At 44.0% G+C, this 15,837-nt stretch overlaps 1 long non-coding RNA gene across 1 annotated transcript in view; it reads right to left on the bottom strand.

Moving 5' to 3' along the window:
* Positions 1–2,748: 2,748 nt before the first annotated feature.
* The window catches only part of LOC139045122 (uncharacterized), a 36,198-nt gene continuing 23,109 nt past the window's right edge, over positions 2,749–15,837 (bottom strand). The window contains exons 2-3 of the long non-coding RNA XR_011502867.1: positions 3,843–3,948; positions 2,749–2,862 (exon numbers count right to left, since the gene is read on the bottom strand). This is a non-coding gene — a long non-coding RNA (uncharacterized lncRNA). The remainder of the gene's footprint in view (positions 2,863–3,842; positions 3,949–15,837) is intronic.

Raw genomic sequence — 15,837 nt, forward strand, 5'->3', positions numbered from 1 at the left:
TGTTCTCACCATGAACATTCATAAACCACCGTAATTAGACATCAACAGAGTGGTAGACAGAAAGGAAAAGCGTCTGACAGCATCATCTCCTTACCACCTTGGGAGCTCAAGTTGGGCAAGCAAACCCCAACTGCCACTTACTTCCAAAGCTCCCTAATGTCCTTACTGTAAGCAACTCAGATCTTCCTCCTCGGTCCTCAAGCAGCAGAGGACTGGTATCATTAGGAAGATGAAGGCAAATGAGAGGAGATTGTCCAGTGTTGACTGTGGGCATCAACGCCTTACGATCCCTACTACCTCTCTTAGCTAGCTACATGCTAACCCAAGCAATATTTATGGTCAAGTTTTATAGTTTTGGCTTCCATTTTTATGCTTGGTTCAATATTATGTCCACATTACAAAGCAAATTGGGGGAAAAAAGTGATGAGAGACTCAAGCATGTTACCCTAGAGGTTGAATCCTCTTTAGTATTCTTTTTATTCCAATATATCAACAATTTATTCAAAACTTGCAAGACACTGTGCCAGACTCTTTAGAGATAAAAGATATATAAAGCAAATTAGAAAGATTCAAATAGGGCAGGGAAGTGTTAGAAGACAGAGATAGCCTTCAACTAGTCAGGTGTGGGAAGAGAGAAAGAGGATGGAAGTTGTAGGGTGGAAAAATTTTCCCTTCTTCCCGTTGAGGTTCTTTGATGGGCCTGATAATTAAATTAACAGAAGATGGATTAACAGGAGAAAAACAAGTTTAATTTCGAACAAACGGGGGCCCCATAAAAGTAAGAGATTCAAAAAAGTGACCAAAGCAGGAAACTTTCATAGCTTTTGGACAAAGAAACAGTAAATTCTTAAAGAATTGACAAGACGAAGGGATTTGGGCTTTAGGTAGTAAATTAGTGAAGACATAAGAAGGTTTGTTTATACAGGCTTCTCACTCCTAAATTTCCTATTTCTTGTGATAAGGACGCCTCCTACCCTCCCAGTACAGAGTAGGTAACTTTCATGTGGAAGATTCATCTTTTCTGGGGGACAAAGAAGGTTCAGAGAGTCCTTCTGGCACCAGCTTTTTCTCAAGTACCTTTAATTCAAAATCATCAATATGCAAAGTGGCCTATTTTGGGATGGCATATTCTGCTCTCCTTCAAATTCAAGATGGTTTCATGGAGAAGATGACATTTGAAAAATGGGTAGGATTCGTACATGTGAACTTGAAGGAATATAAACCTGGATGTAAATTATACCCCAAGAGCTTTGTAGAGTACTTTCATACATATTTCAATAAACACTGACCTCGCCTCCACGAAGAAGTTTGAGCAGCATGGCTGAGACTGGCGAGAGGCCCCCAATCCCTTTTTTGCCCTTGCAGTTGGGTTGGAACCGTGTTTCTTGGACTGGTCAATGGGCTGTGGACAGAAGTGAAGGATGACACTTTCAGGCCTAGTCACCAAATGCCGTGTAATCCTCCACACTTTTTCATTACTCACCAGCCTGCTGAATGCGAAGCATCCAGCAGAGAACTCCAGGGAGGCCTCAGAATATTTTGGCCCCACAAAGGAAATGTACTCAAGGAAACCTGAGTCACTGCTGATAGTAGAATTCCCCTCGTCACTACACACACACCCTTCCTCCCCCAACAAGTGCTTCAGGCTTTGCAAGAGCAGGAAATAAACCTTTATCGTGTCAAGCAATCAGGATTTGGGGCGTGTTTGTTATGGCAGCTAGCAAGAAGTGCCCTGACTGATAAAGAGAGTTACACAACCTTCACTTTACATTGGAGAAAAACCAAGTTCACAGAGGGAAGAGCATGCAACAATATGAGAAAGTAGGAAAACATGGTACAAAGGCAGAGAAAGTCCAAGTTCAGAGTCCTTGATAATCAGACCCCACCCAGTTTTCCAGCAGCCCCATAAGACTTGCCATGTCCCCAACAAGCCATGTCTGTGCCGTAACACTTCTGCCTGTGCTGTCCCTTCCTTCTGGAATTCTCTTCCCCCATCTGTGTCTTTCAAATATCTACCAATTTTTCAAAGTCGAGTGTAAAACTCATCTCAATGATTGAGCCTCAATAATGTCCTCCTTATTGCAACATGATGTGGCAGAAATAGTGAGGGACAGGAGCCAGAAGAGAAAGGTGTAGATTTGGGGTTCACCTCTTACTAGCATGACCCTCAGCAAAAGACCTAAACTTTCTGACTCTTTTTCCTCTTCTCTAAAATGGATTCAACAATCATTATTTCACAGGATCATTGTGAAGACAAGGTGAGACGATGAATGAAAGGATGTCCCTGGTACACAGAAAATGAGAAATAATATTTGTTCCATTCATTTGTTCCTTTTATTATTCTATTCATTTGTGTCTTCCCAAGATACAAAGACTGAACTCCAGAAGAGCAGGAGCCTCATTCTATTCATTTTAATAGTCTGCTCCTAATATGTAGCAGATGTTTTAGCAAAAATTAGGTAAAGCTACATTTGACCAAAAAAAAAGAGGAGCTTAAATCTGTAAGGCTTTTTTCTCTCACGTAAAAAATCCAGAGCTGCTAAGGCAGTTGCACAGATGAGTCAGGATTCCACACTCCTTCCAGCTTTATCCCCTGCTACACTAAGAATGTGACCATTGCTAGCCTTGTCTAAGATGGCAGATGGGCTGCAGGCAACATATTTACACTCTAGGTAACACAAAGGAGGAGAGGAGCATGGCTCTCCCTTGACAGACACTTCTGGAAGTTACACAACCACTTCTGCTTACCTCTCGTTGGCCAAAATTTAGTTGTGTGGCCCGACCCAGCTGCATAGGGGTCTAGGAAATGTAGTCTTTAGTCTGTGCCTCCATATATCCAAGTAGTCTTCAAAGGTTCTGTTACTGAGGAAGAAGACAGGCTTTGTCTTTGGAGGGACAACTAGCACTATCTGCCGTGTGAAACATAGGACTCTGCTTTGGGAAGTTGATTCTGGCAATGATGTGGATGATGGAACAAAGGGCCAAAAGCTAAGAACAGGGAAAATAGTTGGGATATTACAGTAACACAAAAACTACCTTTTGCGAAGGGTTTACTATGTGCCAGCTCTTGACCCACCTTAGCTCATTTGCCACTTCAATTTTTCAAAGCAGCATTAGAGTTCAGATTTTAGCAAAATATTTGTTCTAACATTGGGTTATTAGGTGGCTTAAAACAGCAATCACTATATCTCATGATTTTGTGGATTGGAATTTGGGGCCGGGCTCAGCTGGGCGAGCCTTTTCTCCACATAGTGATGTATTTAGCTGTTGAATGAACTCGTCTGAAGTCTTCAACATGGCTCCACTCACATATCTGGAACCTGGACTCAGCTGCAACGGTGAACTAGAGCATCTACTTGCAACCTTTCTAGAAGGGCAGTGCTAGAGCAGTAGGACTTCTTAATGGCAGCTCAGAGCTCCCAGGGAGGGTGTTCCAAGAGATAAGAAGTGGAAGTTGCCACTTTCTTGAGGTCTGGGCCCTGACACTGGCACGGCAATGCTTCTGCCATATTCTATTGGTCAAAGCAGTCCCAAAGCCTGCCCAGGTTTAAGGGATGGGAGCTAAGATCCCATTTCTCCACGGAAGGTACGTAAAAGGATTTGCAGCCCTCTTTAATCCTCATGGTGCCTTGCACTGGATCAGTGTCCTATAACTGTTTACTGAATGGTTCACGTTTTGGTTCAGTTCTAGACGCTGAAGAATAACATAATGGGAAGGGATACTGAGTGGAGGAGAAGGGCTTCAAAAGTGAATGTGCAGATTTGGGGCACAAGATCTGATTCTACATTAGGTGAATAAGAGCGGAGTTTATTCCAAAACATGAGGGAAGAAAGTTAACCACCATTCTTTCCATTTCCTGTACTTCACCAAAAGTGTGGATTGGTTGATAGCTTTTTGCTGTTAACTGGGAATTTCTCCAAGATTCAAGCTGATTACTCCCTTCAGTCCTAGAGACAAGAAAACAAAGTGAGACTAGAGTGAGTTATTGCCTAAATATAAGCTTCCTTGACAAGTCTTGGATGAAGGAGGCAAAAGGCAGTTGCGGGAAAATGCCCCAGGGAGAGCTCTCTTTTGTTGAAAGAAGAGCAGTACCTGATAGAGGTCTTTTCCAAGGTGGTCAGCAAATCCCTTTACAAATGAGGCGACACTAAGTCTTGATGAGATGGTCTTTCCTGCTAGGGACATTTCTATTGACAGCATGGTTCCAACAAGTCTGGAAAGTCATCTCATTGTCATTCAGGACAAGTGGCACCTCAAATAAGGGGATGGATTTAGAGCTAGTCTTGAAGTGTTCCAGCCGATGCTGGGTCTAATGATACTATACAAACCCTCAAGGGTCCTGGACAACCCACATAAACCAAGGAATTGCAATGATGACTCCCATTCATCAAAATCAGACTGCAGTCAGTTCTGCGGTCCTGATAATGACTTGAAAATGATAAGTTAGTGAAATGAGCACTTAGAAAAACTTTTCCTTTTCACCCCAGCTAATTGGCCACTTCATTTGTAAAGGAGTTTTGGCTTTCTTCTAAACTAGTTTTTCACTTCAGCTATTACAAAACTGCCTAGACCGTAAATCTTCCCAGGGTGCAGCTAGATTACACAAGTGTTAAGATAAGTTCTTTGGAAATGAGTTTCACATCCATTCCTGCCATGCCATCCAAGTCCCTTAAAGGCCATGAAAGTACACACCAAACAGATCTAGTCCTGTAAGAAGAATAGAAAGAGGCTTAAAGGAATTCAACCTGTGTAATCTAATAAAAACTAGTAGTAACCTCTCCAGAAATATGACGTATTGAAATACTTTGACTGTTTTCACTTGAATCCTTAAGGGAAGTCTCTGTGGTACCTTCACTGAAGGAAAATCAATACTTAATGATTTTTGCTTAGCAAGTATGAAAAGCAGGAAAAGTTGCTGCACATGTTTACAGGGAAGATGACGTGTTTTGAGCGTATGTGGGAAGAACCAATGCAAATTTAGCAAGTCAGATAATAACCGGGCAAATATGACTTTTATCATAATGACAGTGTTGTTCAAGCATGTGGTGGGCCTTGATTGGCTGACCTGTGAATAACCTTCTTTGGCTGTGTAAACAGGATCAAACAAGTGACTTCACTGGCCCTGAATAATGATTAGAAGTAGTTATCCAGCCTACACTTATATTTAAGCAACTCCTTTGGAAAAATATCCAACTTTGCCTTTTCTCACTCATAGAGAGGTCCCTTGATCCAAGTTCAGTCCTATGGTGAGTGCAAAACTTTAGGGGACTGCCATCTGAACCAACTATAAGCTCCTCAGATTCTTCGGGATGGAGAACTCAGACCACGCATTCTTCACTATCGAGGCAAGCAGGCGACCTAGTATATCCATCTCAAGAAAAAGAGAGCATTGCTTAATTGGCATCACTCTCACAGAAGCAGCTCCCCATTGCCCTTGGATTTCTGGAGCCCGTTGTCCATTCTCTCAACTGTGTTCATGTTTACAAGAGATCTTTTCCGTACTGCATCAAAACCTGCCAAACCACACCATGTTGTATGGAACAGCATGATGGTCAAGGGCATGGATTTGGCTTTCAATCGCATGGGAAAGAGCCCCGCTCTGCTACTCTCTAGCCACTCTAATTGGGGGAAGTTACCATCCTTTGTGTCTTGTTTCTGCATCTGTAAAATGAGGAGCATATGTTTGTGAGGTTTATGAGAAACCGTAGTAGCTGAACATGGTAAGGTCTCAAGAAATATTAGCTATCATTATTATTATCAGTTGCCACTTTGGTTACCCGAAGGGGTGGGGCAGGAAGATCCTGGTTGCAAGATGCTCTTTCACAGCCCCATTCCACTCAGTGATGTATTGAAATTCGGGTCCTGATATAAAAATGGAAATGTTTTGTGGACAGTAAACATGAAATATCCTTGTTTCAATCACATTTTTTTCCCCATTGAGGTAGAAAATAACTGTTTACATAAAGAACTTAATTTTTTCTAGGGGCCAGCCTGGTGGCATAGTGCTTAAGTTCATGTGCTCTGCTTCAGCGGCCCAGGGTTCACAGGTTCGGATCCTGGGTGCAACCCTAGCACTGCTCATCGAGGCATGCTGTGGCAGCTTGCCACATAAAATAGAGGAACATTGGCACAGATGTCAGCTCACTGACAATCTTCCTCAAGCAAAAAGAGGAAGATTGGCAACAGATGTTAGCTCAGGGCCATTCTTCCTCACCAAAAAAAAATATATATATGTATTTTTTAAGTACATTAGAATCTGATTGTAGTAATGCCTCCTGGGCATCCGTGTGCTTCTTCCTGTTCCCACACTTAGTAAAGAAAAGAACAAAAACCAAAGTTAAAGGGGGGACCTCTTTTGAGGTCATGTCCACTGCAACCATGATTAACAAACACATCCAACCAAATTGGTATCTATGACAGGCAATAAGGTACAGTTTAACAATCCTTCTGGCAGACAGGCTAAACAGATCTTAATTCATCAACAGTCTTTGACTGGAGCTTGAGTTGAATATGGATTCAAACTGATTGCTCAGGCTGGTTCGCCTCCCCTGCAGTTTTTGTTCTCACCCACATCCGTCAGAGAAAACAGTCCATATTTACCTCGTGGAGAATTTCTCTTTTAGGCTGTAAGTATGTCAAAACTTCAGGTATGTCAGGATCTCTCAAACCGTCTAGGTATTGCACTTCCTGGGGAAGAGCTGAGACCCACAAACATCGCAGCCTGACTGATTTTAACCCTTCACACTGAGAAGGTGATGTCTTGTTATAAATCGGGAGAGATTACCCCCCACCGTCTCACACTCTACGAGAAATATTTACCATCCCCATCAGCTGCTGCTAGCCTTTGAGCTGCTCTGTGAAAAGTGTGAAGGAGGGGGCAAGGGGAACCGAAATTCAGCTGCCAACTTCTGTAGCAGAAAAAGATTTATCCCTTGGAAAATGTAGGCTATCACTGTAGAGATCCACCCCTTAATGGCTTTCAACTCGGCAGAAATTGTTGTCAGGGAGACTAAAGCGGGTGCTTCATCTTGTCGGCCCGCTCGCAGGACAGGAGGACTCGCTCTAAGTTACTGGTTTCCACACCCCATTCATGCAGGCTCCATCATAACCGATATGCAATCGAACACACAAAAGACCTGATCTTGCCCATTAACGACAGATTCACAGAGTGGGCCAGACGAGCCTCACAATCAACTCTCACAGAAAAGGCAGACATCTCTCCCCAGCAGTGGGATTGTCGGCACAAAACCCTGTGAATTGTTTCATCGTCTTACGCTTCCTTTCTCTGAATCCCTATAGCACTCATTATCTGTGCCACACAATTTAGCACTTGATTATATACTGTCTCGCATTGTTCTCTAATTGTTTCTCCACCCAGATAAAAGGTGGAGTTTCTCGAAGATGAATTTTTTTTCCTAACGTGATTTCTATAATTGTCTGTAGCTGCTTCGCGTGAATCTCGGTCTAGTAATTTTTCTCCCATCATGGTATGTCCTTCAAATCTGCCTAGATGAGGGGAAATAAAAACATCGACCAATCATCCCCACCAAAAAACAACTAATAGAAAAATAAGAAGTACCTGCACATGTAATACGCACCAAACGATGTAACATGGAAGAAAGTATCAGTAAAGGTAAGAAATTCAGTAAATGCTTATTTCATTGGCCACCAAAAGACCCAGCCTAGTGTGAGCACACACTTACAAAAGTCCCTTCACTCTTCTGCATCCCCCATCCTTTTCAACGGGGAGAGGAAAGTTTCTAAAATATCATGAATGGCAATATACTGAACCACTGATCCACCCCAGCTCTGAACTAAAGTTAGCATCATACGACCCACACCCGTGACTCCCAGAATTGGTTGCTTGAAATGCAATCTGCAGAAACAACTAGGACTTCTGTTTCTAGAAGGACTGTATTATATCTCTCCTCATCATTGCAAACAAACAACCATTTCAAATATGCTTGGAAAACCAGATGGTTTTCTTTCACTCAGACGCTTCTTGAAGGGCAGAATCGACCTCATTGTGAATTTCTTTTTAAATATGCAGTGTGAGCCCGTCCCCAGGAATTCTCTCAGCCTCTCCGGGACAACCGTCTACAGCAGCCCTGAAAGAACAGGCAAGGTGAGCTGGGGCGGGAAGACTCTCCTGCATCTCCTGGGATCATTTCAGGCTCTCACTAACAAGTTAGTGTGAAGTTTAATGCATTCTTTAAAAAGGGAAAAATGGTCTCTTCACAAAACTTTTATGTAACAACTAGAAAAGACAAAATCCAGTGCCACACAGATACCCTGACCCTCCTTGAAGCTCTCTGAACTCACAAAGGATTTGTAGACAGGCAGGCAGGTCCCTCAAGAATAGTGCTCATGAGGCCAGCCCAGGGGTGTAGCAGTTAAATTTGAACGCTCCACTTTGGCAGCTCAGGAATTGCGGGTTCAGATCCTGGGCATGGACCTACACACTGCTCGTCAAGCCATGCTGTGGCAGCGTCCCACATACAAAACAGAGGAAGACTGGCACAGATGTTAGCTCAGGCCCAATCTTCCTCACCAAAAAAAAGAAGAAGAAGAAGAATGCTCACGTCCCTGCCATTAGGCAGAACAACACATTTACACATCACAGAAGAGTAAAGCTTTATACCATTTTTAAACCTCTTCAAAGAAAGAGAATTCTGCAATCTCCTCTAGTTCATGGTTTATCAACTGGCTGCATTAGAAAATGATTCTGTGTGCTGGATGATTTGTGTTTCGACAAGACATGCCCAGGTCGTTCTGCCCCATTACCCACTCCACCCTCAGGCAGGACCAGGGACAATGCAAAACAAAAATGCAAGGCCCCTTGTAAAAACATTTCTAAGAACTTCAAGATGGCTACGGCAAAGCAGTAAATGAAGAGCCAGGCCCTGTGTAATGGACTAGGGGGAAGACCACTGACAGGTGTGGCAACTGCAAGCCCATTGCAGCCACAAGGTAAGAATTAAGAGTGCAGCAGTGAAGCTAGAATATATGTTGGGGCATTGTCCCCCTAGACTAGTGGTACACAGCACAGGGAGCCCGAGAGGGGAGAAGAGTCAACACTAACATGGATTGCCTTGCGTCACCCTAAATGGTTGACACAGGGTTTGAGACCTAAAGCTTAGTTCAAATTCCAGCTCTGCCACTAACTGTATGGCATTGGGCAAAGTGTTTAACCTCTCTGAACTTCAGTTTCTTTATCCAGAAAATAGGCATAATTATACCTACTTTGCAGAATTACGTTGAGGATTAAATGAGGTGATATGTATAAAATATCAGCCAGTCCTGGGAAGTTAGTAAATGTTGGAAAGTAGTGGTCACTATCGTGATTATTATCATCTTCACAAACTTTTGCTTAGAACCCATCTTAATAACGAGATTATTTCCTACAACTTTCTAATTTAACTTAATTCAGTTGTATAGAGAATATCAATCAAATTTGAGCAAGAAATTTACTGGATTGATTTGTAAGTCAATAGCTGCTTGTCAATCAATCTACTGAGCAGAGGTAATAATTCAGATTCAGCAAACACCTACTGAGCATCTGCCATCTATTTTAAGATATTGGTAAAATCCTTTTCTCTCTTACGGCTGAGTAACATTCTGTTTTATGTATCCACCACATTTTCTTTATTTATTGTTCCATCCATGCACATTTAGGTTGTTTGCACAAACACTTTTTATTTTACAAGATGCTTTCACATACATTATCCCATTTGATCCTCACAAGGCTGGCATCGTCTCCATTTCCATTTTACAAATGAGAATACAGAGTCAGAAAGGTTAATTGCCTCGCCTAAAGCTAAAGCCAAGATTATATATGTATATAAAATCTTAATGCTGGCACTACACTTTTATTAAGCAGTAACCAGGAAAATAGTCTTGAGAAGCCTGCTGAGTGAGGGCGGCTTGGAAGAAGGCAAGGAAAAAGGGAGAAAATAAAACTGTTCTGCGTGAAAAACAAATAGGAGTTTTAGGAAGAGGGGAGAGAAGCGAGTGCACAGCTGAGCAATAGGAGCAAGTAGATAAAAGGTACTTTAGCAATAGAAATCTCTAGAATTCAAATTTTTAAAGATGTTTGCATTTCTTTAATGTAAGAGTCAGAAAGGTTAATTTCCAGATTTCTAAACTTTTAGAAATGCCTGCTATACACACAAAATTTCTTGTGGAAGTAGGTTTTGGTAGAAATCTAAGTAAAGGGGCTGAAACGTCATTTCAGGGTTGGTATGGGACCCAAAAGAACACGCGTTGGAGAGTGAGGTGATCCAGACACAGAAGAGTTCAGTAGGCCAGAGATGACAAGGAAAACAAGCCACACCCCAGGATGCCCAGAGAGGTAGGCAGGGACAGAGCTGACAAGGAAAACAAGCCACACCCCAGGATGCCCAGAGAGGTAGGCAGGGCCAGAGGTGGTTCCCCCACTTGGGCTGGCATTCAATCCAATTTCATTTGAGTTTCAGGGGATGGGGAATGTCCCTGACATCTGGATTACAAGGTAATCTGGTACTTTGAGGAAAGACAGGGTGTAAAACATCTTTTCAATTGTTATTTGGGGGAGGATTTCTCTTTGGAGTTTTATTGGCTGGAAATGGGAATGAGATCATTTGATCAGAATTCCTCCTGGCCACACTTCCAAAGGAGCTTCAAAGCCCTCGGACTCCTCTGCAAGGGAAAGATCAGGCAGGCGGCTCCTGGGACCAAGGTAACTCTGGGCACTACTCGGTGGACAACTGCCCAGGGAACCCTGGAGCCAAAACATTGGCAAATGCACATGAACTTGGTGCTGGGATTTTCCAACTCCCTTTAGTAATAGAACCCTTTGCCCAGACAAAATCTTAGACCACACAGGGGAATGAGGCTGAAAATATAAAGCTCCCTAACCAAAACCTGGGATGCATGCTTTAAAAACCGAAGATATTTGGGGGGGAAAAGCCAAATCAATCTTTCCTGAGAAAATTTATATTGTGTTAGTTTTCAATTACGACAGACAAACTGAATCCTCAAAAATACTGTTTTGAGTAATCTATGGTGGAAAATTATCAGAGATGGGGGAGGGGTGTTGGTAGGGATTGACCAGGAAGGGGCATGAGAGAAATTTCTGGAGTGATAATAATTTTCTGTATCTTGATTATGGGTTGGGTTACATTTGCCAAAATGCAGCAAATGTGAACTTCGGATATATATATTTCATTGATGAAAATGTTGTATCCAATGGGTAAAAAATTATAAACAAATACTGAACTCTAGCTAATGTTATGCATATTGAAGTATTTAAGGGGAAGTATACAGATGTCTGCAAGCTACTTTGAAATGCATCAAAGCCAGGGCTGGCCGGTGGCATAGAAGTTAAGTTCCAGTGCTCTGCTTTGGCCGGCAGCCTGGGGTTCACAGGTTCGGATCCCAGGTGTGGACCTACACGCTGCTTATCAAGCCATGCTGTGGCAGCATCCCACATACAAAATAGAAGAAGACGAGCACAGATCTTAGCTCAGGGTCAATTCCTCAAGCAAAAAGAGGAAGATTGGCAACAGATGTTAGCTCAGGGTCAATCTTTCTCACCAAAAAAAAAGAAGAAATGCATCAAAACCAAACCAAGATGGCTTGATGGATGGATAGTGGGAGAGATGGACAGATATGCGACAAGGCACAGATAGTAAAATGTCAACAGTAGAATCTAAAGTGTTGAGATACGATTTCAACTTTATCCTCTGCTTGAAATTTTTCCTAATAAAATATTGGGGAAAAAGATTCCTTATCTTTTATAGATATATATTGAAATATTTATGGATAAAATTATACAGTGTCTTGGACTTGCTTCAAAATACTATGGAGGAACAGGTATGAGGGAGAATAGAGGAAACAGACTGGCCAAGAGATCTTAACTGTTGAAACGGGTAACGGATACATGGGGTTGTCTTAGTTCAAGCTGTTATCACAAACTGCCATGGACTGGGGGGCTTGAACAACAAACATTTATTTCTCACAGTCTGGAGGCTGCAAAGTCCAAGATCAAGGTGCTGACAGATGGGGTGTTTGGGGAGAGCCCTCTTCCTCGTTTGCATATACCCACCATCTTCTCTTGTCGCTGTGTCCTCACGTGGTAGAGAGAGAGGAAGCAAGCTCTCCTGTCTCTCCGCTTAGGGCACTAATCGCATCATGAGGCTCCACCCACGGGACATAATCACCTCCCAAAGGCCCCACCTCCAAATCCCATCACGCTGGGGATTAGTTTCAACAAATGAATCCCGGGCTCCGAAAACATTCCATCCACAGCAGGAGCTCGGTTCACTATTTTCTCTACTTATGTGTATATCTTTGAAATTTCCATAATAAAAACATTTCAGAAATGAAAAAGTCATACTGAACTGCATATTCTTTTCTTAAAGCTTTCTCTTAATTTCTGTTTTGTAAGTGTGATAAAATACTGTATTGAAAAACTTTTTTTAAAGTAACAAACAATACATTTTTAACTTTTATGTCCATTATAGTAACAAGTTCCCATTTCAAAGATCAAAGTAGGGATTGTGCTCGCCCATCAAATTCATTTAACTAACGTTGTGCCTAAAAAGGGAGAAGGCCCAGTTCCCATTCTCACTATAAAGCGTTTCTCTTTATGAAGCATCAGTAAGGAATTCCAGGTTATTAAATTATACCTGACTGGTTCCTGACATGGTCTTCCCAGTAACAAGATACGTAATAAGAAGGCTGCTACTTCGGGTGTGGCTGCCACACCCGGTTTATGAGGCACATGCCCAGACTACCCCACTCTGTAAGAGAAACACAGGGCCCTTCAGGGACTTGCCCACACAGGAACCCAGGTTTTCCGCCTCCAGTCACTGCTCCTACTTTTTCCATCCTGCCTTTCTAGCAAAATGCTAGAACTCTCTAGTCAAAAAGAAGAAAAGATCACACTCTTGAAATTCATCAAAATGGAAACTCTCTGATACGTTCCCTGTGCAGTAAAGCTTGATTCAAAGAAACTCCCCTGCAGTCTGATGTTTAGCCAAACCACCTCAGGCTTTATGATGGGGCCAGAAATATGGCAAGACCCTGCTCGATTCCAAGATCTTCCATCCTTCCTGCTAGCCATCAGAAAGAAAAGGTACCTCCCCAACTCCTTCTTCTCGGCGCCCTCTCCCCCCTCTCGGACTTTCTTGTGATGTTTCAAAACATTTCCTTATGAACCTGGACAAAACCTGAATGATCAAGGCTAAGGAAAACTGAAGCGTTGTTTCCTGAACAGTTTGAAACCTAAAAATAATTGAGTGCCTGTGTGTTCCGTTTGAGTTTTGGATGAAAGCCCAAAACGACTTTCTTTTGCACCTGAACTGGTTTGCCCACGCCTGTGCAAGGGAACCTCCCTTCCCTTGGTGGAAATAGTATGGTTATTGTTCTGTGTGCTTTAATTTTTTGGTGTTATTCAAGAGCATTCCCCTGCGGGCAAGAGATGTACCTGCACAATGGATCACAGAGAACAAAGGAAGCTGTGGAGGGGGTGATTAGGCAGAAGGAGCTGGACGCCCAGTGGACTCTGCTATTCAGGCGAGCTGGACACCAGTTGCCCTAAAGTCTGATCAATATGCTGGGAAGAGAACCAGAGGACATGCGACAAAGCTAGAAGGCCATGTGGGAGCCATCAGAGGTAGTTAATGTAGGTCTGGCCTTGGGCGAAGACAGAGCTTGCCATCAGCTGGCACTGCACAGTGGCTCAGAGGGAGGGCTCTGCAGGAGGCCCGCCTTGGGTTTGGAACTCAGCTCCTCCATTTCCCAGCCTGGTGACCTTGGGTAGGTACCCTGACTTCCCCAGGTCTGTTTCCCCACTCTAAAGCTAACATTGATCAAGCACCTTCCACAAGCTAGACCCTGTTCTGAGAGCTCTCCATTTAATCTTCCCGACAACCATAAATACGGATATATTCCTTTCCCCACTTTAAGGACCTAAGTAAATTTCTAAAAGTCACACAGCTGCTAAGCGGTGGAGCCCAGCTGCCAGTCAGGCAACCGGACTCCAGAGCCCAGTCATTAATTAGGCCCTCTTTCTTCTGTTTGGGGGTCATTTGGCAACAATGATTATTCAAAAGACCCCAAAAATGTTATAAAGCAATAGCTGAAGGAGCCGGCCTTATTCATCTGCGACTGGAACAAGCACCAACAACCTGCCCATGGCTAAGTTAGATGCAAACCAAACTGGGAGGATAGAAGAGGGCCGGGGACCAGGGGAGGACATCCAGAGGGTGACCCCACAGGGACCGCCAAGAGACACCAGCGGGGGCTGCCAGATCCAGGGAAGAGGCCTAAGGGAGCCCCAGGAGGTGCCTTCTGACAGCCTGTTGCTGTCAGAAAATGTGACTGGCAACCTGGGAGTGACACCGACCTAACAGTCCCTAAAACCTAAGAAGTTTAGTTCAGCACCCAACCCGGAGAAGGCCGGACAGAACGATCAGCACAGGCGAATCCCACAGGAATTGTCACAAAGCCACCCAGAAGGAGGGTTTAGAGAAGGGAAGATCAGAAGAAGCCCAGGCCATCTGTAGCTCGGGGTAAAACTCAGAACAGTGTTTAACAGCTGTTTCTGGAGTCTCTGTTCCTATCCGAATGTTTGTTACTGTGTCATCTCCCTGGAGAGACTAAAGTAAAAAACCCTCAAAAAAGAAAAACGTTGTGCACTTATTTCAGTGAGAGCAAGAAAGTAAGATGATGGAAAAGTTGCAGCCTGTTCTGAAGGCAGCTCCAGGAGGGGGAGCGTTTGGCACTGACAGACAAGCAGGCCAAATCCCAAGGGCCTAGAGGATAAAAGAAGGAAATATGTGGGAGCCTGTTGAGGCTGCAGAGATGGATGTGGGGTAGCTAGAAGAAGGGCTTGTGTTCCCACACTCTTAATGTAACCCCTTGGTGACATCGCAAGGCCTGGAAGGGCCTGCAGATAAAGTTTAGCACCAGAAAGCAACAGTAACCGAGTGCCACTGGCTGACCACAAGCACACTGGAGCCCCGGGCGAGGTCTAAATCCATTCTTCACTCTTCCCACCAAGTCAGCTCATAGTCTACAGAGTCACCTGTGGGGGGTCTCCATCCTCTCTCTGTTTCTGTCCCTCTGAGGGAGACATGAAGAAAATGAGGAGGATCTCTGGTCTCTTCGAGACTAAGAGATCGGAACTGGGGTCTGGTAAGAGGGGATGACCTAGGAGTGTGAGGGCTGACCCTGGGAGAGCTACCCACAAGGGGAGCCCACAGAGGATGGGTCACCCCCAACCAGGCAGGGCAAGACCCGCCCTGTCTGGCACCAGAGCTCACGCCCGTTAATGCTCCTTCAGCACCAGCGAGCATGCACTTGATCAGCATCAACCTGCCATTCTCAGATCCTCCCTCGGGAGAGACTCAGAGCCCATGTCTTTGTGCAGACCCATTGGCCTGCACCACCGGGACGACCTCCCTCATGACGCCTCAGGGTACCTGAAGGCTAAAGAACAGGTGAGGAGACAAGACATCCCCACTGGGGGCAAATGGACCCAGTTCAAGACCTCTGAGGTTATGGGTAGAGGCCCCTAGTTCTCCTTGCAACCCTCGGCAGAAGCAGGCCGAGGATGTCACGGTCATCAGAGCGGAGCGTCAAGACAGACTTCTCTACTGTTGATACCAATCACCTCCCACAGCATGGCTGCAGGACTGATGGTGAACAGACTCTGCCCCCACCAGATAAGGAGGATCCCAAACGATAGACAGGAAAACACAGAAAAGAAAAATCTGTCCAGCTGCATCTAAACGACACATTGAAGTCAGCCTTTATGGCTTCTGTTGATTCAGCAAAGGTCAAAAGCAATG

The sequence above is a fragment of the Equus asinus genome, chromosome 4 (assembly GCF_041296235.1).
Source record: "Equus asinus isolate D_3611 breed Donkey chromosome 4, EquAss-T2T_v2, whole genome shotgun sequence".
Classification (NCBI taxonomy): Eukaryota; Metazoa; Chordata; class Mammalia; order Perissodactyla; family Equidae; genus Equus; species Equus asinus.